The sequence below is a fragment of the Erpetoichthys calabaricus genome, chromosome 1 (genome assembly GCF_900747795.2).
Source record: "Erpetoichthys calabaricus chromosome 1, fErpCal1.3, whole genome shotgun sequence".
NCBI lineage: Eukaryota > Metazoa > Chordata > Cladistia > Polypteriformes > Polypteridae > Erpetoichthys > Erpetoichthys calabaricus.
The window spans coordinates 158,556,222-158,580,551 of record NC_041394.2 but is presented as its reverse complement, the minus strand read 5'-3'; the positions used below and the strand labels follow the sequence as shown (position 1 = coordinate 158,580,551).

Here is a 24,330-nt window from a genome sequence, read left to right as displayed (position 1 = left end):
GCAGCATTAACACTAATAGCAATGATTATATTACTGGTATTGTTCTAGTTATTTCTTTTTCACTAAAATAATTTCTGTTGCTAAAATATTTTTATTGATCACACAGCAGTATACCAGTCATCTTACAAAATTAAGACACATACAAGGTTTTGAAAGGTATGACAAAGTTAACGTTAGAAAAGTTTGAGTAGATTAAGGGTATTTGTTTAATTACCGGTTTCAGTATTTATATTTTACAGTTCATCTGAAAATGTGCTTTTTTAAATAAAATGTTGCTGATTTCTGTAATATTGTGACAACAAACACTAATTATTTATTATTATTTATTTCTGAAGTTAAGTTTTTGGCAGTTTCATATTAGAACTTTCATTTTCTGTTTTTCTTCATGGTAAAAATATGGATACCTCAGTACAATACTTAGTCTCTTAACTCAAAGTAGTATTTTAAAATTAAGAATGTGCCAATTAGTTGTATGTTTTACTTTTGCAAAATTACTCTTTTCTTGAAACTCAGCAGCTTGGTCACAAATACAACAGAGTTACATTCTTCTTTAAAAAATAAAATAAAAAAAAAGTAATTCTGTTTACATTTTTTATGAGTTATTTTTTTTCCAAGTAAAAAATACATCAAACTACTTTTTATGGTGTACTGCAGCTCAAGCTGTAATTTGGTTCTATATACTGTCGATAATAAGGCACTCTGGATTAATGTTGTTTTATGAAAGTCTAGAACCTATTAGTTGTGAAATATATTTTGCCACATTGCCTGGGTAGTTTGTTTTACATGATCAAGCTTCTTTTGATTGATTTGTTCTCTCATGACTAAATATTTATACTTGGAACATTTTGCTCTATTACTTTAAGCAAAAGCATATGATATTTCTCTCTCTCCCTACAAGCTCACTCTTCCACTAATATGTATTCTTAACAAATTCCTGGTAGCTCCACTAGGGGTCACTCAAATTCTGAAAAAGTGCCATAAACTGTTTACAGTAATATCTAAATACATGACTTAATTTAACCAAAACACAAGGAGGAGTACAAAGTACCAAACAAATAGAAAAGCACACCAAATTCCTACAGGACCACTAGGACTGGATAAATGGGTGATTTATGAGTGAGGGAGTTAACTCATTCACTTTCCCAAGACCACACAAAAAACTGCTCATGTAACCTTCAGTTTCTCTCTCAAAAGTGCAAGTCTTTCTTATTGTTAGCAGTCCTCTCAACTCTTTCCCATCATGTAACAGCCAAGAAATAAATCAAAAGTCAAGGACAACCAGACAAAACCAGACAAAGTTCCAGAGTAGCCAGTAAATGTTCGCCTCTAGCAGTCTGTGGAATCACTGCAGGAAATGAATCTTGTTAATGGGATACTGGCTACATACTGTCTTTTAAGGAGCACAGGGTTCTCCCTGTTGTATGTGGGCTCCTTTTACTCCTTTCCTCTCTGTGATCTCGATGACTTTTATGGTATCAGTGGCATGGCTTACTAAACCTAGTCTCCTTATTTTGAGGCATCAGTGCTACTGCTTTGCCTCCCTTAATAAATAAATAAATTATGTATATTAAGTTGAGCTATGAAACAGGAAGATCATCAAGACAAAAACAGTAATAAAGACTCCTCACATTATGCCATTTTGACACTTTTACAGTATATCAAGGGTTTTTAAAAAATATTCTTTCTTTTGTTTGCCTTTAATTAATGATTATTTAGATCCAAATACATACATATTATTTATTTTGATATGCCTTATTTTGTTTTGCTTTTTTCTTTACCCACTGTGGTTTATACTTTTTTTTAATACTATCCCTAACCTTAGGGCTGTAATTTAACATAAAGTAATGTTCCATTACAGAACAAAATAATACACTTTCAAAGTTTAAGTTCATTTTTAGGAACCCCACAATTTCATACATGCGAGGTTAATTTGTCAAGCAGATTTAAAGAACTGTTGGCTTATAAAGTTGAAAGTAAGGGAGAGCAGAGCATGCATAATAATGCAATTTTTCCCATCATCTGTATGAACACCAAGTGCTGAAGTCAAATAACCTACAGTAGCAGTAATATTCCTAGCACAGAAGGCAGCTGTACTTTATCTTATCCAAATCATAATAGTGAATTAGCTTTTCATGCTATACTGTCTGTCCCCCATATAAAAAGAGACATACTGCAAGTTCCAATATTATTATTTCATATTTTTGTCTGGATAAATTAATGAGTTTGTATGCTAAGGCAAATTCACCGAATCTTGGTCCTGGCCACCAGTGAATTCTAAGCACATCTTTTCAGTGTTCCAGAAACTGCTTTGGTACAGTGCAGATCAAATGCAATTTTTGTAGCCATGCTCTGTATTTGTATTGCCTTGATATGAGTACTACTGTAACAGTTTACCAGTTACATTCCAGTGTTACTTTTAAAAACATTATGTTAGAACAGCAATTTTATTTTATCATATAGCAGATATCTTTAAAACAACTCCTCTATCTAGTTTCAGGTTTGTTTTTTTTTTTAAATCGTAGAGCTGTAGTTAAAGTAGGTTTTTGTTCCCTATGTCAGTATACTGTACAATTGATTTGCACTCTTAACAACAAAGAGAGAGACACACCTGAATCTTTATTTATATAGTTATCATTATAATTTAGAACTTTGCATGAAACAATTCTACAATGATTTTACAATTTAGAATTTTTTTTTTTTTTACTTTCTGACTTGTCACATATTTCTACTAATGTATATTATACTTTGTGAGACACGTGAAAAAATATTCCTCGACCATAATGGATTAACATCCCTCTTAAATAGTTTTCTGACAACTTTCCAAATTTTATTCAAACAAGTATTTCATGACCAACATTTTGATGTGCAGATTGTACTAAATCAGCTTGTCTTTTTTGTTGGCTTCCTTTTCATTTGCACTTCACTGTTAAGTTGTTAAGGCAAATTAAAACAAGAAGGCAATCTTAATACAAACATGAGATACAGCAAGTGAAACAAAAAGTTATGACTTCATTTACTCATGTGCATAAGGCTGCACTTATATTGCAGTTACAGCAGGCAGATTTAAACTTGAAAATTGTATTTGTTTTGTGTGAGAGTTGAGCATTTTCTTTTTCATTACTTCCTGTGACATAGCTAACTAATTTCATAAAGTTGTACCTTAAATGAGCAATGCTGAATCAACAGAAACTGATTATATAGGTAATTTCAACTAAGGGGGGGGGGGGGGTTAGTGTGATTTTCTGCATACACAATTTGACAAATATTACCATAATAGAACCTGAAGAGTTATATGCAGTAATATCTGCAGTGCCAAGCAAAAATTACAAACCCTAAGGGCATGCAAAATGCACACTTTTGCTTCCATGTGATCACATCTATGTTGAGCTATCGGAGTAAACATGATTTCATTAGCCAAAAGTTTTGCTTATTGGCGCATGTCAATTGTTTCAAAGTACTACTTGTATAAGCTCAGATATCATTTGTAGGTTGCATTTAAAAGCTGGAAACAGTCAAGGAAAAGATTGCATAAAAATATTAATTGTTTTTTAATCCCACAGTATAAATGTTGCACCATTTAGGCAACAAGAATAAGCACCTTTCTGAATTTCCTACAGAAATAAAACTCAGTAATTAATTGGACTACAGACAAAAAAGAAATATAATTTAACAAAAAAAAAATCCCGCTTTTTTTTGTCTACTGTATCTTCAAATAATCTTAATAATAATACATCTTTCAAATGTATGCTTTGAAAGAAAACGTTTTCAAGACTAGTTTTCTAACCTTGGCATAAATTAATAAGAAACTGAATATCCACAGGCTGTAAAAATGCCAATTCCTCAGTCAGCATTTACACCTTGTTTAAATAGTTTTATTGTTCATATAGAAAATTAAATTCACTGTGCCTGATCATCCATTAAATGGAATTCTGGAGGCTGCTTTTTAAACAGTGACCTAGAAATTAATATTATACTTAAAAAAGCTTCCTTCAAAGTTATCTATTTAAATTACCATTAGGATATGTTAATTATTCATAATGATTGGTGATGTCAGTAATCTTAGTGCCACTTTGCCTTGAGGTTTGTGCACCAAACGAGTTCATAATTTTAAAATTTGAGTAGCAGTAAGAGTCTGTTGTAAGGAGGGTAAACAGACCAGTGACACATTTACAGATTTATATAAATGGGGGGGGGGGGGGGGGGGCAATTAAAAAAAATACCCATCCATTCTTGAATCCATTTAGGCTGAGGGTTGTGGAGAACTGGAGCACTATCACAGCAGCACTGGGCTTGAGGCAGGAACCGACCCTAGACAGAGAATTGCTTTATCAGTGGGCCTGTTCATAGAGACATACACACAGGTATAGCAACATTCAGATTGTAGATTCAGAGTTGTTAATTTAATCTCACATTTTGCGATGGGACATTAGACCCAGAATACCCGGAGGATACCCTGGGATTTTAACCCAGAGCCCTGAAACTGGGAGGCAACAGCACAAAACATCACACCACTAAATGTTTAAATGTAAAAAATTTTTGACTTAAGTATGTAACTAAAATAAACAATTGAAGGAGCACATTGCGTCTGTTTTGTATTGTTTTAATTAAGAAAAAAGTATGGCACAAATCTGACAGCAATTAACAAAGTTGTATTTGCCACAGGAAATATGTAGGCGGTGGCTGGGAACGCCTCACGCTTTCATGCCTTACTTATCAATGCTTTTACGCTATTCATTTTAAGAGAAACGATATTAAGTGTTACTTCCTGGCTAGATTCTGAAAGAGTCTCGTTATTATTTAATAAATAACGCTAGATCCGTATCGCATGAGTACAGCTAGTTTCAGAGACTTAAGAAGCTGGTCAAATTTAATGATGGTGGGGGTGTTATTGTGCCCTGTGCCTGTTTTTGTTTTACAGTTTCCTTTGCGTTGACTTAATTCAGTACATAACACTAACTGTAAACATGGATTAATACAATAACTGTTTTATCCTTGTTTATTAAAAAATCTGATTTTTCACAGACTTGTTGCGTTGTATGTATCGCTGGCAATGGCTGGAGGACCTGAGAACACGCATCCCTATCGTAGGTTAACTACACATGTGAAGGATGAGATCAGACTAAATAAAGGAGCTAAAGTTCAGGACGTATCTTCTACAGTGGCGTGGACTATACAATCTTATTCTTTAATTCCCACGTGTACAGTATACTATTAGAAGTGTGAAGTCATCGTCACATAGTTTTAAATTAACTGTACTATTAAAACGGTGATGAACGGAAATATACCTATTATAGCATACAGTAACCACTAACGTGTGAACATCAACATTAGTGCAAAAACTATATGCGGTAAACGAATTATAATTCGAGAATTAATTTACAGAATGTTTCGATTATTTAATACTAGCAAAATACCCGCGCTTCGCAGCGGAGAAGTAGTGTGTTAAAGAGGTTATGTAAACATATATATACATAAACATATATACTTATATACAAATCTACATATACACATATCTACATATATACATATATATATATACATATAGACATCCACATATATATACATATATCAACATATATATATATATACACATACATATACACACATACATACATACACACACATTATATATATATATATATATATATATATATATATATATACACATACAGACACATATATATATACATATAGCAAAATACCCGCGCTTCGCAGCGGAGAAGTAGTGTGTTAAAGAGGTTATGTAAACATATATATATACATATACATATATACATATATATACATATACAAATTTACATATCTACATATATATAGATATATATATAGATATAGATATAGATATATAGATATAGACATACATATATACATACATACATTCACACACATATAGATATATAGATATATAGATATATATATATAGATATATATAGATATATAGATATAGATATATACTGTGTATATGTATATATATATATATGTATACTGTATATATACATATCTACTTATTGGCTCCTGTATTTAGGATATAGCGGGTTGGATAATGGATGGATGGACATCTGTATGCATAGCCCTATTTGCCCGTTTTCGTTTTTTTTTCTTTCTTCAGTAATATTTCAGTAAACCCGGAGCTTGTCAGTTCAAATCCTGGTACTGACACCAGTGTGACCCTGAGGAAGTCACTTCACCTGCCTGTGCTGCAAAAAACAAAAGTAATGTAACAAATTGTACCTCAGATGTTGCAAGTTGCTGGAATAAAGGCATAAGTAAAACAGATAAATATGTATTATACACATAGGAACTATTCATTTATTTTCAGTTAAGTCATCTGCAGCAAACTTTTATAAATGAGGGTTTCTCATTTTTAGATAGTGCAAACTGTTTCTTCTTCATTGACATTTTCTCTTGGAGAGGTTTTTTCATTTCATTGAAAATTAAAGCAGCAGCTGCCAAAATATGTAGCTTTCTTATTAATTTTTCAACATTGTGTAAAATAAATTTATAAAGTAACATAAAAGGTTTAAATACTGGTTATCCTTTTACACTAAAATATTACTAAAGAGAAACAAAAAAAGTAAAATGGATATGTTCTTTTTCTTTAAGGAGATTAAATATTACTGAAGAAAGAAAAAAAAAATAAAACAGCCAAATGGGGCTATGCATACAAACTTAAAAGGTTTAAATAAAACAGAAATATATATTTTATTTTTACTTGCTTAACTTGTGGAGGGTGTATCCTGTAGCAAAGCCCTAACTTTTTTCGTGAAAGCCTGTTTCAGTCAATAAGTCTTAAAAAAAGGTGTAAAGATATTGACAATAAGCTAAGCAAACCCAGGAAGACATGGAATCGTTTAAATCAAGTATCATTACATCTTCCTTTCTTAAAGAGAAGTAAGGCAGTACTTATAAGCTTACATATTTATATATAGACATACATACATATATATATATATATATATCTATATCCGAAGCCGTGCAAGCACACTCTTGAGAATGCAACGTATAGTTGTACAGAAGAAAAGCAATCTTGCCTCAAATGAATGGCAACCTTTTGTAGGTCTATGAACTTAATTTAAACTTTAGGTTTACACGGTGCTTTCTTTCCGAAGTACCTGCACTCATGAATATGTCTGTATGTGTCAGTCGGTCAAATCCACGCGCTTCGCACCGGCGAAGTACCGCTTTTAAATTTTTATTAAGAAGAAAAGAAAACCTTTTTAAATTGAGGGAAAATATACTAATAACAGTTTGTTAAGGATCTGTTTTTTTGTGAAGCTGCCTTCACTCGAGTGATCACTTCGAGCTGACTTGTTGGCCAACTATAAACGTTACCTGGTAGGTAACCACCCATACAATCAGATTGTGAATCAGACTACGAATGCCGTGATTGTAATTACCCCGATCTACATGTTGTCAAATAAATGAACCACACGCCGTGGCGCAATTTTAGGGGCTTCGCCTGTAGCGCTGACGTCTGAGTTTCGATTCCCATAAGGGAGTGAAGTGAGTGGCTGGTTACCTACCAGGTAACGCTTATGGTTGGCCAGCAAGTGAGGTAACATCAGCCACAGTGCCTTCAGTTGTGAGAAGCAGATCATAGAATGGTTGAAAATAGTTTACTGTCAAATAATGCAAAGAGTACGCGACACGTCTTTCCCCCTTATTCTTGGCTCATCAGGCATACACACTCACTGCACTCGCTTACAGTAATCGAACCTCGGACGTCAGCGCTAGAGGGGCTTCACAGCGGTGAAGTATTGCTTTTAAATTTTAATTAAGAAGAAAAGAAAACCTTTTTAAATTAAGTCTTAAAAAGAGGTGTAAAGATATTGACAATAAGCTACGCAAACCCACCAAGAAATGCAATCGTTTAAATCAAGGCGCGAGTCGAAAAACACCATCCCATAATATTAGTTAACGATTAACATATTTCTATATGTATTGTAAGCATACAATACAACTGATAATATGTTGCGCTTATTTATCTGGTGTACCGACATTTTTGCGCGTTTAACGTCTGAAATCTAACGTGGTTTGTGCCCTTCAGAATGAAAACAGTTTGCATTTACCTTTTTAATAAAAGGCGAGCTTTTAAGCCTGAGAAATCACCCCGTAAATGCACACGTTTAATTGCACATGTGTTAATATGTATGCTTACACAGTATTAAAAGACACTCAAAAATTAACGTCATTTACCTTCTTTCTCGCATTTGACTCGTGCTGTAAATCTCTTCCTTGTTTTTAGTTCACGTGATTACGTAGGAGGCGTGATGACGCGATACGTGACTCCGCCTCCTCCATTAGAGTATATGGACAAAAAACAGGTTCCAGTTATGACCATTACGCGTAGAATATCGAAATGAAACCTGCCTAACTTTTGTAAGTAAGCTGTAAGGAATGAGCCTGCCAAATTTCAGCCTTCCACCTACACGGGAAGTTCGAGAATTAGTGATGAGTCAGTCAGTCAGTGAGTCAGTGAGGGCTTTGCCTTTTATTAATATGTATAGATGTACAGATTTTTAGTACGTACACATAATTATACTCTTACTGTATGTATTTCTTTTTTAGTGATTTAAAATACACACAACAACCCTGCGAAAGAAATGTGCTCCTGTCGTAGTTCGTGACAATTACTGAAATAAGCGGGTCTAGAGTGAACAAATAAACAAGTTTCAGGAACAACCGTGTGTGCAGAAGAGCCAATCACAGTACACTACCGTGCAACGTTTCAAAATGTGGGCGGTACCTGGCGCTTCAGGGGAGCTATTGGAGTGTTACAAGCAAGCGTTCAGTGTACAGGTGTGGGTCACACTATTGTTTTGAGTGTTGGAATATGTTTTTGATACATACAGTATATAGAATATATGCTCTCGCTTTGTAAGATGTATTAAAAAGTTTTTTTTCTTTGTTTTATGCGTGTTCTGTTCAATATTTGTTGTTATGTGATTTGAATTATATATTTAAATGAGTAATTGAGTAGGACACATTTGACTGTTTTTTGAATTACAGAGCCTCAAGCAGCTATGAATAATATTAAAGTAACATGATACGTACTTGCTTAGACTGTGCTCGTTGACGTTTAAGAATATGAATAATAATGTATAAGCCTAAAATATTACAAAAACAGATTGGTCAGCAAAGCGGTAATTTGTCGATAAAGCTTATGTAGTTAAAAAATATAACTTGGAACTCAATTAAAAAAAATCCTAATGCTCTGTTTTTCTGCCTGGCAAGTTCCACAATAGAGAGAGTGCTAGCATGCACTGTGACGTCAAGTACAATACACTTCCACAATCCTGCAAAATGCTTAAAAATACAAATTATGCATAAGTTAAAGTTTATATAGACCAAGTTTGAATTTGACTTTAAGCATGCAATAATGTGTGATCTTTCAGCTTGACAAAACAAAAGCAGATCAATTTAATTACATTACTTGGAATTTCAAGTATACTTGCATCAGTTAAAATGTTCCCTCAAGCAATGATAAACAACTTGATTCAAGCTAGATTTTGTTTTAAATATAAGGTAGGTAGCACTTTCAATTCGGTTAGGGTAACATAGTGTATAGTCAGAAATTGAAAGTATAGTATTATGGATGTTCAGTGGGCTTTGATGTAGTCAGGTTCTGGTTTCTTAGTCAAAACAAATAGCTCTGCTCTGCAAATGGTTTTGTACAATTTCTTTCTTATTCACGTATAGTGAAGCACTGAAAACCTGTATAGTAAATAATCTTAGACATTACAAATGATGTGATATTTTAACACAGAAAGGCAACAACAATAAAATATTAAACCCTTTAAATAACTGCATGTGTTAATATGACGAATATAAAGAAGTAAATATCTGTACTCCTGAACAGCCCCTCCTAGCTAAAGCAAACAAGAGAGTTTTGCAACAGTTCAATAAGAGGTCTGGAAGATTACAGTTACTGTTTCTGAACAGTTTTGCATATTAAGTTGACTTTGTAAGTTAGCTAAAAATTGATGAAGATTTTTTTTAAAAGAATAATATAACCATCTTTTTTGACACCCACTGCATGCACAACCTACCTGGAAAGGGGTCTGTCTTTGAACTGCCTTTCCCAAGGTTTCTTCCATTTTTTTTCCCTACAAGGGTTTTTTTTTTTTGTTGTATTAGATGGTCAAGGTTGGGGGGCTGACAAAAGGTAGGACCTGTTAAAGCCTATTGTGGCACTCCTTGTGTGATTTTGGGGTATACAAAAATAAATTGTATAAAAGCACAACATTTAAAAGGCAGCAATGACTTAACTGAAATAAGAGTTTTAGTATTAAAGTGTTAATGATGGAGATGATGAAAAGAAAACAGGATTTTTTTTTTTTTTAATAAAAGTTGACATAGTACAGACCGACTCACCCTCATTGGGAACGACAACTTTCCTAATTAAATACAATGAAACCGCACGATGGTCTCTTGGTGCTATTTTTGTCATCTATTATCACGTCATGGTAGCTGGATGTGCCGTCTTTAGCTGCAGTGACTGCAACAGAATGCCTCCTGTAATAGTTGTGAAATTTGAGAAATTGTGAATTTCCCCTTGGGATTAATAAAGTCTATCTATCTATCTATCTATCTATCTATCTATCTATCTATCTATCTATCTATCTATCTATCTATCTATCTATCTATCTATCTATCTATCTATCTATCTATCTATCTATCTATCTATCTATCTATCTATCTATCTATCTATTCAGTATCAGTTTTTGACATTGCTGTAGTCAACTCCTTGCAGAACTGCTTAAATTCAAAACCACTGGTAGGTTTCTAGTATGAACTGCTCTGCTTCAGGTCCTTCCTTAGCGTCCCTTTCAGGTTAAGGTTTGTGCTTTGACTAGGTCAGTCCATCTATATATATATATATATAATATATATATATATATATATATATATATATATATATATATATATAAATATAATAATAATTCACTAAGGCAGCCGACCATGACAGGCAAGTTGCAAGACAGGAGCCACCCCCGCCAACTCACAGAGCCCCGCCCACCAACAATTCACTAAGCAGCTGTGTGCGCCGATGATTTCTACACATGTTCAGTCTCAGTTCAGAGAGCGACACACACAGGCGCACGCACGCATGAGACACACACACACACACACACACACACACACACACAAGAGAGAGGGGGCTGGATGCATAAGGCAGAGAAGGCAGTTAAAGAATGCAAAGGCTTGATTTTGTTTTCACTTCTGTTTACAGCGATCGGTTCGTAGCGTGCATTGTTGCAATGTTACTTTTCTTGGTGGTTTATTAAATTACGGATTTTTCAAATGTTCATTTTTTTCCCTGTGCTTAAAACTCATTAAAGAAGTGTTTTTAGCGAGCGGTTCTTAGCGCTATAGCGCGAACTCTTGCAGTGTTAGTTTTCTCTGTTGTTCAAGGTTTTCTCAGTGTTATTCAATGTTTTTACATTTAGTTTACTATTACGCTGTGCATTCTATGGTATAATCTATCTATATATAATTCACTAAGCGGTTGACCATGGCAGGGAAGATGCAAGGCAGAGCCACACCCACCAACTCACAGAGCCCCGCCCACCAACAATTCACTAAGCAGCTGACCATGGCATGCAAAACAGAGACCATGGGATATGCACAACAGAGCCCCGCCCACCAACTCTAACCCTCCTCCCACATCATGGGATACGCACGACAGAGCCCCGCCCGCCAACTCTAACCCTCCTCCTGTGTCCATCCTCGCTCTCGAGGCATGCACACTGCCTGCTCATGTGCCAGCACGCAACACCTCACCAAACACCACCTTAGTCGCTTTCGTCTCTGCTACAGTCCACATGCACCTCTGAGCCACGTTGACTTTTCATTGTTATTTTCAGTTCCAGCTGCTTTTCTATATATAATCCACCAAGTCACCCAACCATGGGATACACACGCACGCAAGACAGAGCCCCGCCCGCCAACTCTAACCCTCCTCCCGCATCATGGGATACGCAAGACAGAGCCCTGCCTGCTGACTCTAACCCTCCTCCTGCATCATGGGTTTTGCACGACAGAGCCCCGGCCGCCAACTCTAACCCTCCTCCCGGAACACTACGACAAACTCAACACAGAACAGAAACACACTGTTGACACTGTTTTACACGCTGCATACAGCGATTCCATCCCCGACAAACATGCTTTTTCTTAGATGGTCCTGCAGAACCAGGGAAAACCTTTGTCTACAAAACCCTGATTCATACCATCAACATGGTATATATAATCCACCAAGTCGCCCGACCATGGGATATGCACGCACGCAAGACAGAGCCCCGCCCGCCAACTCTAACCCTCCTCCCGCGTCATGGGATACGCACGACAGAGCCCTGCCTGCCAACTCTAAGAACATGGGGTACGCACGACAGAGTGTTGTTCTTAGTCACGGAAGCATAGTCATACAGTCTGCTCAACAATACGTTGATAACATGAATACAGTACTTCCGGAGTTTATGGTGGCGAGGCAGAAATTGTGGCAATGTCCCAAATGCTTCCAGCTACTATCACCATTCACTTCCGAGATATCCCTGACCCAATCAGATTCAAATTTGCCTTTTACTTTTACACGCAGACAATTTCCTGTTAAATTGGCCTTTGCAATCACAATTAATAAGGCACAGGGCCACACTTTCAAAAAGATATGCCTGTATCTGCCAAAACCAGTTTTCAGTCATGTACAATTGTATATTGCTCTCTCCAGAGCTCAAACTTTTCATTCACTCAGTCGTATCCTCAAACCCACCCCCTTTGGACAACTGTGTCTTTCAGGAAGTGTTCACACATCAATAAATAATTATGCGGCGTATGCTACTCTGCGGGTTGGCTAGTAATATAAATTTTTCTTCCTCTGAAACATTATCATGTGCACTTTCATTTGTTTTTGATCATTTTCTTGCTTGCATGAACCCATAACACTTCAGATTCACAATATGGACATATGACTGTACATTCTCCTTACAAATTTTCTGATGTTGAGCAGAGTTCATAGTTCCTTCAATAATTCCAATTGTCCTGGTCTTGAAGGTGCAAATCATCCCCACACCATAACACTACCACCATGATGTGTGATTATTTACTTGATGTCCCTACTGCAAAATGCTGTGTTTGCTATATGTCAGACATGGTTGGACTGTTGCTATTTTTTTAAAAAAAATGTAACTTTTGTCCCATCTGAAAATTTTCACAAAATGCTTAGGAATCATCTGAGTGGTTCCAGGTTAATGAAAGACAAGAATAATGTTCATTGGGGTTTGTTTTGGTTTCCTCCTTTCTCTTCTCTACTCAAGCCCATTGTTGTCCAATGTGTTTCTGATTGAGGTGTCAATAACACTTTGCTGAGGTTAGAGAAGCCTGTACATTTCTTGTCTGATCATTACACAAAATAAAGGAAAGCTGCTTTGGTTTGTTAACCACGTCAAAAAAAGATGCTGCAAATCTAGAAGATGGGCAGAGGAATGCAACCATATCTATTCTCAAAGTTAGACCTAGTTAGTCCTAGTTAAGTAGGTTACAGTACTTTAATATTGAGCAGGAGAGAGTATTTGGCCTAGTCATGATCTTGAAATGTATGAAAAATATAGATAAAATTGATCCAGCAAAATTCTTGCAGTTAAATAGGAAACCACTAATTTATATTTAAGGACAATAGTGGAAACTAAGGGTGAGTGTGTTCAACCAGTTAGAAACTTAGACACTAATGTTTATAGAATTTTCAATAGACCATTGCACTGTGTAGTTTGAAGTAGGTACCATAATGACTATGGGCAATGTATGGGTGGTATAGTTAAAATTTAAAAAAAAAATTGGATGGCTAAATACTGTAGATTATCTCCTCTCATTTTTATAAAGTCTCTTACGACTTACATGCATTATAAATTGAATAATAGATATAGAGTATGATACCTTTTTTAAAAACATTACTTTGACAAAACCACTTCTTAAACTTTGAAAGGCAGGATTCAAATATATACCCAAAATTTAAAGTACACATTTTTTTCATCTTGGTGGCATCTAAAGGCAAATTAATTGCAAAATACTCACCGTCCTACAATGAACTTGAGCATGCAAGCTTATGGGGAGCCAGAGCCTGTCATAGCAGCCTTGATTGCAAGTAGGAAATGACAAAATTAATGCTAGGTGGACATAGAGCACACTTATGCAGGCATCTACAATCACTTTATTCTATGCCAATTTAGAAATATTTAGTATATAGAATAATGAAATACCATGAGAAAACACACATTCTCTAGGAGAGCATGCAAATTTCATGCAGATACAATAATTGAATTTAGGCACTGTAAAATAAAAAAGGCAGTATTTACCATTATAACACTGTGCCATCCTAAACTAAAATGTGCTTAAGGCAAACATTAGTGACTAATCACAAGGAAGATTTTGAAACATAGAAGGTAAGCTCAGGTTGTGTTTCAGTCAATTGTTGAAACAGGCGGGGTTTATAAGTAATATTATGTAAGCTTGAGACCTTTTACAGGTTGTATGCACTCTGTTTATTATTTTTTCTTATTTTTTCGTGGCTAAAACCATCCCAAAGTTTGTGACGCGCTTCAGAAATTTTTACCAATACAATATGTGTATCTGAGCCATTACTTTTTCAGGATAGTACTTACTCGTCAGTTATGTCTTTTTAAGTTCTGTAACTTCATCGAAGATAAGTGCCGACCCTGTATATCATAAATGTAGACTATGATATTATTTCATACAAAAACACATTTTTTAGTTTGATTACAGACAGAATACCTCCATCATGATTCAGTGGTTGTCATCAGTTCGGCAGAAATGTGATTTCAGATCACAATTCTAGGCCTTTAGACACAGTGACAGCCTACATGCAATTAGAACCAATCCTAACATAAGCTCCCATTCTATTCATGATCCATAAATTATTTTCTCATTTCCAATGGATCAGTGACATCTTGTGGCTACAGATGGAAATTTTATCCATCACTTTTTTTTTTTATTTCTAATTTTTTAATCCAGCACAGCAGACTTGAACCACTGTGGTTGGAGAGAGTTGTTTTTTCTCTAGTCATATGTTGGTTTAGACTTTGTCCTTACCCTTAATTGAATGTTTAATTTAATTGGATAGCTCGCTCCCACTCTGCGGTCTTCAAATTACCAGTGACATGCTTTTTACATGTATTCATTTAAGGAAAGAATGCTGTAGCTGCAGCTTTGTTTTTGTTTTTTAATCAGTCATGTATCCATCCATCCTCCTTATAACCTTCTCATTCAGGTTAAGGTTGCAGAAAACTAGTGCTTTTCCTGGCACCTTAGCCTGGTCAGTTAACTAAATTTGTAAATCTTCATGAAACAGGAAGAAAACCACAGTACCACAGGAAAACCTACACAAGCAGAGAGGAAAGGTGCTAAAGCCACACAGGCAGTGACTGGGCCAGGAGTCAATTTCAGGGCCCAGGATCTGTGTGCCACCAGCACTTTCCACTACACCTAAAATATTTAACAGATTCAAAATTTCGTAATTTCTGTTTACTACGTAAGTTTTAAAATGTAACTGTTAATGTGTGATTAATGCAATTCAGTGTACGTGATATTATCTGGAAGTGACATTAGTAATTTGTCCTGTCTTCTGCTATAAAATATGGCTAAAGAAGGTATAGAAGACTTAATCATTTATTGGTTTTAACATTTTATTTATACTGTTTGAAAGCATTTGAAGCCACAAATAAAATCAGTTTTTTGAAGAAAAAAATTAACAAAAGAAGACCGCAATACTTGCAAAAACTCTAAGGAATTCAACACATGACTGTCTCTACAAGAAGACGCAATTTTACCATTAAGATGCTGCCGGGCACATGGAGTGAAGTGAAAATAATCATATTTTGTTGAACAAGTTCTTTTGTTCTTCCCTAATTCTTATGCAGTTGTGGCTCAATAAAATAACCAAATTAATGCAAATATGTTGAAATGAATTTACAGTCCCAGTTCCTGCAACAAGTTTAGTTCAGATGTCATTTTTGAATTCATAACTGTTTTTTGGTTTTCAATGACTCACATCCTGATGCACAAAAACACACACATCTCAGTAATTTGTCAAAATGAGTACAGGGATGCCTGATATGTGTAAATTTACTAAAAAAAATGAAATGTTTTTTTAATTTTGTATGATGCATTAAAACTATAAAATATGTTTATAATTCTATTTATGAATTTATATGTCCATTTTTCAAGTATAGTATGCTTATTTGTGCCCTTGCTATTTATAATTATCTGTTTTTATACCTGCTTAATACACTTGAGGTTGTAAGGGAGTCAAAACCTTTTCTTGCAGCAGAAAAAGACAAACCCAAGGCCGAGTCCATACCTGAAAAGAATGCTAGTGCATTATAGGACACACTGGATCCATGACAAATGAAATCCTAGGTGGTCATAGTGCACAATTATGCAAGCATCTACAATTACTTTATTCCGTGCCAATTCAGAAATATTTACATTATAGGTTTAAAATGAAATACCATGAGAAAATGCACACATTCAATAAGAGAGCATGCAAATTTAATGCAGATATAATAATTGTATCTTGGTATTTAGAGCTAGCAGAATGCAGTATTGACCATTGCAACACTGTGCCAACCTAAAATAAAATGTGTTCAAGGCAAATATTAGTGACTAAGAAAGTAGAATTCATAAGGAAGATTTTGAAGCATAGAAGAAGATAAGCTTAAGTTTTGAGTCAGTCAATTGTTAAAACAGGTGGGTAACTTAACCTAACATACATGTCTTTAAAATATGTAGGGAAAGTTAGGTATATGAAGAAAATAAAAAATGCAAAACTCTGTAAGAATGTGTAATCTCCATACAGACAATGAGCAGGCTGGGATTTTCATCCAGTCTCATGGACCTTTGAGAAAGTAGTGCTCACCACTGACCTTTTTGTTCAATGACAAAAATATTTGGCTAATTTAATCTGATTTAGCACATCAGCTTGTTCATATTTTATGAAAGTGCTGTTCAAACCCAGAGTCTTTGCTGGTTAATATCATCTTAGCAGCAGGTTGCCTGGCTTTGGCTCTGTGACTGCTTTGGCTTCATGGTTTTAGTTTCCTGAAAAAATGTTAACCAAATTACTTGCTGAACATTTATCAGAAGATACTTACTGTAATCTTCAATTCCTCTTCTTCTTCTTCTTCCCTTTTTTAAAAAAGAAACAATCACTTTAATATCATAACAAATTGTAATCACAAAGGCATTTTTAAATTATTCAAATGATGTTTGTTAAGAGTGACCTAGATGGAGCATGTAAATGTAACTGAAATTATTTTGCTTGGTGTGAACATGTTTCTGCAGATATTGTTTTGAGTTGAGAAGTATAGCCAGGCCATGGTGCTCAGTTCTGGGATGTTTAGTAATTGAATAAGCAAGACTGGAGAAATCTAAGGAAAGCATTTTTCTTTGAAAAATCTATGTAAAATCAACATTGTGAAACCTTCTTACATTTAAAATATTAATAAATCTAATGCACTCTTTACAGTTTGAAGAACATTTTGCTAGTGTGTTTACAAAATAATGGAAAAGATAGTAAATAGAAATTATTTCCTAACACCCAGCTGTGAGGTATACTGGGCTTACTTAGAAGTAAAGACATCCTCTACATTTAAATGGAGATGCTGCACTGGCATTTAATTCTCAGTGGTATCACTGTATTTGTACATTACTTTCTCAATGAAGTACATGAAATTAAGACACTGTATGGTCACTGTGGCATTGGGCATTAAAATAAATCCCATTATGTTTCAGCAATGTGGGTCATTTTCAAGTGCTGATAAGAAAGTAATGTATTTAAAGTCTTACCTGATTATTTGAACTGCATTTATTCTATAACCAATTTGACAGTGTTATTAAATTAATCTTGACAAGTACACTAAAATTCAAATATGTTTGCAAGTGACACTTCTGGCATTGTTAAAATGGTGCCAAGCAAGGAAATACAGTAAGTTGTAATTTTTTATCCTGTTTATAATAATGCAGGTGACTGCAAATGTTATGTATTTGTTTGTTTTTGTTGTTAGCTTGAAATTGATAACAAGTCTATTCTTAAAAATATGTTGACAGATACTGCAACAATAGTTGTCAGTAATGAGTGGTGTTGATCAGAAAATTTCGCCAAAGTGTTATTCGTGGCGAGTTTGCTGCATTCTCTCTTGTTTGTTCAATTGTTTACTGATAATTCGGTTGGTTTAGGGGAGCTTTTTTCCCCAGTGCCCCATAATGCTTTGCAAGTCCAGTGCTACATCCCCTGGAGCTGTAACAGCCAACATTGGATGGAACCGCCCCCAGGTTTATAATGCTGATCATCTGCATTGCAGACTCTGTGGGACTTAGTGGTAGAACAGATATGTAATAATGCAAGTTCTCAAAATTTTATTTTTATGAAACATATACAGCATAAAAATGAGCTCTCTATGTTTGTCGCCAAATGTGCAGGTTGATCTTTGAGTTCCATATCAGTATAAGAGAAGGAGCTGCATTCTCTATGTATGCTTAATTAGCTACGTGGAGATAAAAATAAACAAACCTTGAAGAAGCCTCTATGAAGTAATAGTTTCTGTAATTTATTATTATTTACAAGATGTTTATATCCTTTTGATAGAAGAGAAAGTGCAAAGCATCAACACAGACAGTTTCAGAGCGACTTCAAAAAATAGAACGAGCCAGCATGTGTTTTCAATCTTGACACACCCCTTTGAATTTTATGCCTTTAAAAGGCCTGACTCTTGACTATGATTTTAGCATTTGTTTTGACAAAATATATAAATGCATGTCTCTGACTGTGTTCATTCTGTGTTCTTCATTTTCTTCTTTCTCACAGAGGCATGGCATTGTAGTGGTAGGCACTGCTGCTGCACAGCTCACATCACATTTTAGGCCACAATAATCTGTACAGTATAGTTTGTAGACATTTCCCTAGCCCGCAGGGACACTTTAAAGATGATTACACCATTATAGTCCAGTCAAATCTAGTTCAGTTAGTCCTTCCCCCATTGACTTCAATGCATTTTGCAGAGTTTAGTAATATTCTTGAACACTTCCATGATTTCTCTGAACTCATGGCAAAGCAAACACTGTGGAGTTCGCTCATCACTAGTAATGAGCTAGAACATCCAACACGATTATGCCAGTACATTGTGACAGAGAGGCAAAGTCTGCCCTAGTAGTGTTGAGTTTCAGATAGGAACCTGCAATGGGAGGAATGCACAAGGCACCCTCTTGGCAGTGCTATTTTGTGTTGGGCCGCTTTAGAGTTGCTAGTTAAAAATTAACATATTTTTTTGTGAACTGAAATATCCAGAGAAAACTCACACGGATGTGGAGAGAATGTACAAACTCTACAGTAAAAAGGATGCAGCCAACATTTGAGGCAAGGGACCTAGAGATCTGAGGTTGCAGAAAAGCTAGCAACTGGACCACATTGATGCCATGATGCGTACAACCTTCTAACCTAAAGACCACAACTCATCAGTCACATCCAATAAGCCAGTAGTTCTCAAACTTATTCCTGGGGACCACATGTCGATGCAGGTTTGTGTTTCAACCAGTTTTACAATCAATGAGACATTGTACCACTAATTGATCTCATTTAATTTGCTGGACTTTTTTACCTACTTCTCATATTCTGCATTCAGAAAAGCACAGCAGTGTGATTTTTAAATTTATAAGACATTAGCTGAAGTATTGGCATTGCCCCAGTACAGTATATCTTTGTATTTTTTTTTTAAATGTTGATCCAGTTATTATTGCTAGCTGTCTCATTCATCATCCATACTGCTTGTCTGTCTTTGCTTTTGTGAGCTGTGAATTTGTTCATTAATGTTGTAAATTTGTTCATGAGTGTTGTATCATTAAATGCAACAGTAGTTATTATGAAATGTTAATATCTTAGTATTGCAGCAGCAGGAATTTGACCCATTTAATTTCTGTTTCAATTGAAGTGATGTCGAGTTGGTACTGCCTCCCACTGACCATTGTAGGTGCACTAAACAGTGCAATGACACACTGTAATGGCGCCCAAGAAATATTATCTGTAGGTGGCCAATGGAATGACTGTGCAGGATAGTTTGGATGCTTGAAACTTATCAGGATGTCCGATTCTGCTTCACTCTTGTCACGAATCACACCAATCCAACATTTTCCATCATACAGTACATGCCCCCAACATAGCCTCCAATAGGACACTGGTCTAATGTGAGGGAGCATCTGATTCATCAGGAGTATGATCGTGAGAGGGCAGGATCTTAGCTGCTGCTTCAGTGGTGAATATTCGGACAGTCAATTGACTGTCTCCACCAGACACCTGGCTAACTTTGAGTTTGCCATCTTCTGTAGAGATGTAACAATGGTATTCCCAAGTACCAGGTACCGTTTTGGCCATGGACAATAACCTTCTCTGTTCAGCAACATTTGATAGGACATTGTCATTTGATATGAAACAAAGTTTGACATTTTTGATAACTTACTGATTGAAAGCTCAATGATTACCATTATTGACAGATGGTGCATTTAACCTATGTTTTAGATGGAAAATAAACATGAAAAATTCGCTTAAGAAAAGCTGGAAAATAAACATGAAAAATTTGCTTAAGAAAAGTAAGGTTTGTGGTTTGAAAAATAAGGGACAATGTAGAATAAATGAAAAGTATTTTTAAAATAATCTGCACATTCCCACTTGCCGTTAAGGTCCTCTGAAAATGCAATCCAAAGTGATTTTTTGGATTTACCGTAAGAAGTCTTCTGTTCAAACCCTGGTACAGTTACTTTTCCATTTATTGCTTTTTCATAAAGCCTATATACTGTAGTTATCTGAATAAGGAAAAAAAATCAAAATTCTGTGTTGGTTACAAATATTTATTTCTGAGGCCTAAACATAGCTAAGCCAAAAACTATACATTTTGGCCACTTTCAAGGGGCTGCTTTCACCATGCAAGGTCACCTGGACCAAATTTCTTAATTTCATCACATACAATACCAATTAATGTGCCAGCATGCAAAGTCTGGGCCTGCTCAGTGGTTTAGTTCTTGAGTTATGGGCTTATGAAATTTGATGAAAAAATGAGGCTGGATAAAATCAACACATCCCCCCCTTCCCTTCTGTAAACTGGCTGTATCTTGGGAAGTATCTTACATCAAAATAATTTTACAGGGTGTCTCCTGGATAACATGGGTACACCTGGGAATTTTTCCAGAATTTTTTGAGTCCAAAGTTCATGGGACATTGGTTGATTTGACATGGAATGACCCTTGTACACAGTAAAGAGATTTTTTTTTAAATAACTTTTACACAAAAATTTAAATGGAAGGCTGACTAATATAGCAATCTTAAATATACTGAAGCTATCCCAAAATATGTAAACCAGGAGTCATAACAAACACCATCATGTTATGAAATTCATCTATGAATGTCAAATGCTAAAATTAAGTGGGATTGGCATCACTAAGGTATCCCTGGAGTAATAAAAACAAGCAAGGGCTTCCAGCTTACATACAATTTACATTCTCAGTGTTTGAATCTCATTTTGATTATAGTCTGTGCTCCTTCCTGAGTGAAGTCTCCATGTTCTCCTCATATTTATGTGGTTTCCCACCCATATTTAAGCAACATGCTATCATAAGCATGACAATACCAATCTGAACCAGCATGAGTAAATGAGGTGTGCTGTACAATAGTTGACCCTGTATTCTGATCCAAAATGTTCATGCGAAAAGACAATTTCTCCTTGGGGATTAATGAAGTATATCACCATCATCCAAACAGGGCCAGTTTAAAGTCACCAATTATTCTAACACATATTTCTCTAGAGATGTGGGAGGTAAATAGGAGTCACTGGAAGAAAACCCATACCAACACTCAGAAAATGTGCAGATTCCGTACAGGCAAAGCGCCATGCTTCTTTGAGGAAACAATTCTAAATACAGTGGAACCTCGGATCACGAACGTCTCGGAACACGTACAAATCGGGTTACGACCAAAAAGTTTGCCAAACTTTTGCATCTGTTCACAACCACACATTTGGGTGACGAACAAGACAGTTTCCCTTCCGGTTCGTACGCGCCAATGATTTCCGCATGTGTTCAGTCTCTCCCTGTGCAGTGAGAGAGAGCGTGCGAGAGAGAGAGAACACGAGAGAGCGAGACAGAGAGGGCTGGCCGGGTAAGGCCGAGAAGGCAGTTAAAGAATGCACCAGGCTTGTTTTTAAAGAGACTGATTCGAGCATTGTTTAATGAAGACTTTTTTCTATTGGATTTTAACCTCCACTTCACTTCTGTTTACAGTAATCGGTTCGTAGCGTGCATTGTTGCAATGTTACTTTTTTTTTTTTTTGTTCTTTATTTCGCCTTATACAATTTCTTGTATTAGGAATTTGGTAGTTTTCGCATACCCCTTGGGGTCAGAGCGCAGGGTCAGCCATTGTACAGCGCCCCTGGAGCAATTACAGGTTAAGGGCCTTGCTCAAGGGCCCAGCAGAGTAGGATCTCTTTTGGCAGTGACAGGGATTCGAACCGGCAACCTTCGGGATACCAGCACAGATCCTTAGCCTCAGAGCCACCACTCCGCCCATTTTCTTAGTGGTTTATTAAATTACGGATTTTTTCAAATGTTCATTTTTTTTTCCCTGTGCTTAAAACTCATTAAAAAAAAGTGTTTACAGCAATCGGTTCGTAGCGTGCATTGTTGCAATGTTACTTTTCTTGGTTTTAAATTATGGATTTTTCAAATGTTCATGTTTTTCCCTGTGCTTAAAACTCATTAAAAAAAGTGTTTACACGAGCGGTTCGTAAGGCTATAGCGTGAATTGTTGCAATGTTACTTTTCTCTGTTCAAGGTTTTCTCAGTGTTATTCAATATTTTTACATTTAATTTACTATTAAGCTGTGCATTCTATGGTATAATTATTTTTGTGCTTAAAAATCTTTAAAAAAAATATATTTACGTACAGTTCGTACGGTCTGGAACGGATTAATTGTATTTACATACAATCCTATGGGGGAAATTACTTCGGGTCACGACCAAATCGGGTTACGACCAGAGTTTTGGAACAAATTACGGTCGTGACCCAAGGTTCCACTGTACTACACCACCACACTGGTCTAAACTGGAACATACACATTTAAAATGCTAGGAATGCCATATTTCAGCCCAGTCTCCTACATGGAGTTGAATGCATCAATCTAATTGCAGAAAGTACCAGCTTGCATAAAACCAGCAAAGCTGTAAGATTAAAATGCCCATAGCAACCCCAAAACATCACCATGTTAGACAGAATATGCATTCTTGTGTAACTCCTCTTTTGAAAAACAAATAATTTTATTAAAATTAAATTTGGTAATATTCTCAGTTATTATACACATACTATGCTGTAGCTTATTGCCTGTGCAATTTATTATGTAGGTTTTTGCTCTTATTAAGTGTACCAATAATACTTATACTCACTATATGAAAAGTAAATAATATAAACAAGGTATCGCACACAGATGGACCTACTTCATCAAGTATTCATAGAATGGCTGTATTTTATGTGACCTGTAGAAGAACATAATGGTTTTCTTTGGAACAGGCCCTTCGGCCAAACATAGCTTTTTCAATCTCTATTAATAATAATAATAAAACATGTGCTCATATAAATTCTAACTATTGCAAAATATGTAGTCGAGTTTTGACAGTCCTGACAATACTATTACTTAGCACCATACTTGGTAAGCTATTACACATCTATGGTCCTCTGATTGAAGAAAAGCTTATCAAACATTTGTATGAAATTTACTCTTGAAACATTACTCTGTGTCCCTGTGTTCTTATTGAATAACTAAGTTTAAAGTAACAGCCTGGATTAACCTTACTAATTCCCTAACTGTGAAGACTTCAATTATATTTTTTCTTGAGCTCCATTTGCTTAACCTGAAAAGACTTTCCTCATATTTTATTATTCTCTATAGTCCTCGAATCAGTGTAGTACTCCAGGTTAGGCTTCCCTAATGCACTGAATAGCCAAATGCTTTGATTCATACTAGTGCTGGGCGGTATACCGGTTCTTACCGAAAACCGTTTTTTATGTTTGTTATGATATGGATTTTTGTTATACCGCAACACCGGTTTAAATTGCCTAAATGACATTCGGAACGTGACGCAGTGGGAAACTGTTCACGTGGGGACCTTTTTCACTGCTACACTGCTAATCACAGCGGTGTTGCACGGGGGCTCTTTTTCACTACTACACCGCTAAATAGCTAGTGGTAGTGTAGGTATTGCCCTCTGAAAATGGACAGAGAATATTC

At 35.6% G+C, this 24,330-nt stretch overlaps 1 protein-coding gene across 2 annotated transcripts in view; it reads left to right on the top strand.

Annotated features, from left to right (window-relative positions):
* The window catches only part of fgd4a (FYVE, RhoGEF and PH domain containing 4a), a 334,505-nt gene that overhangs the window by 52,316 nt on the left and 257,859 nt on the right, over nucleotides 1-24,330 (top strand). The gene's annotated exons all lie outside the window — the stretch shown is intronic.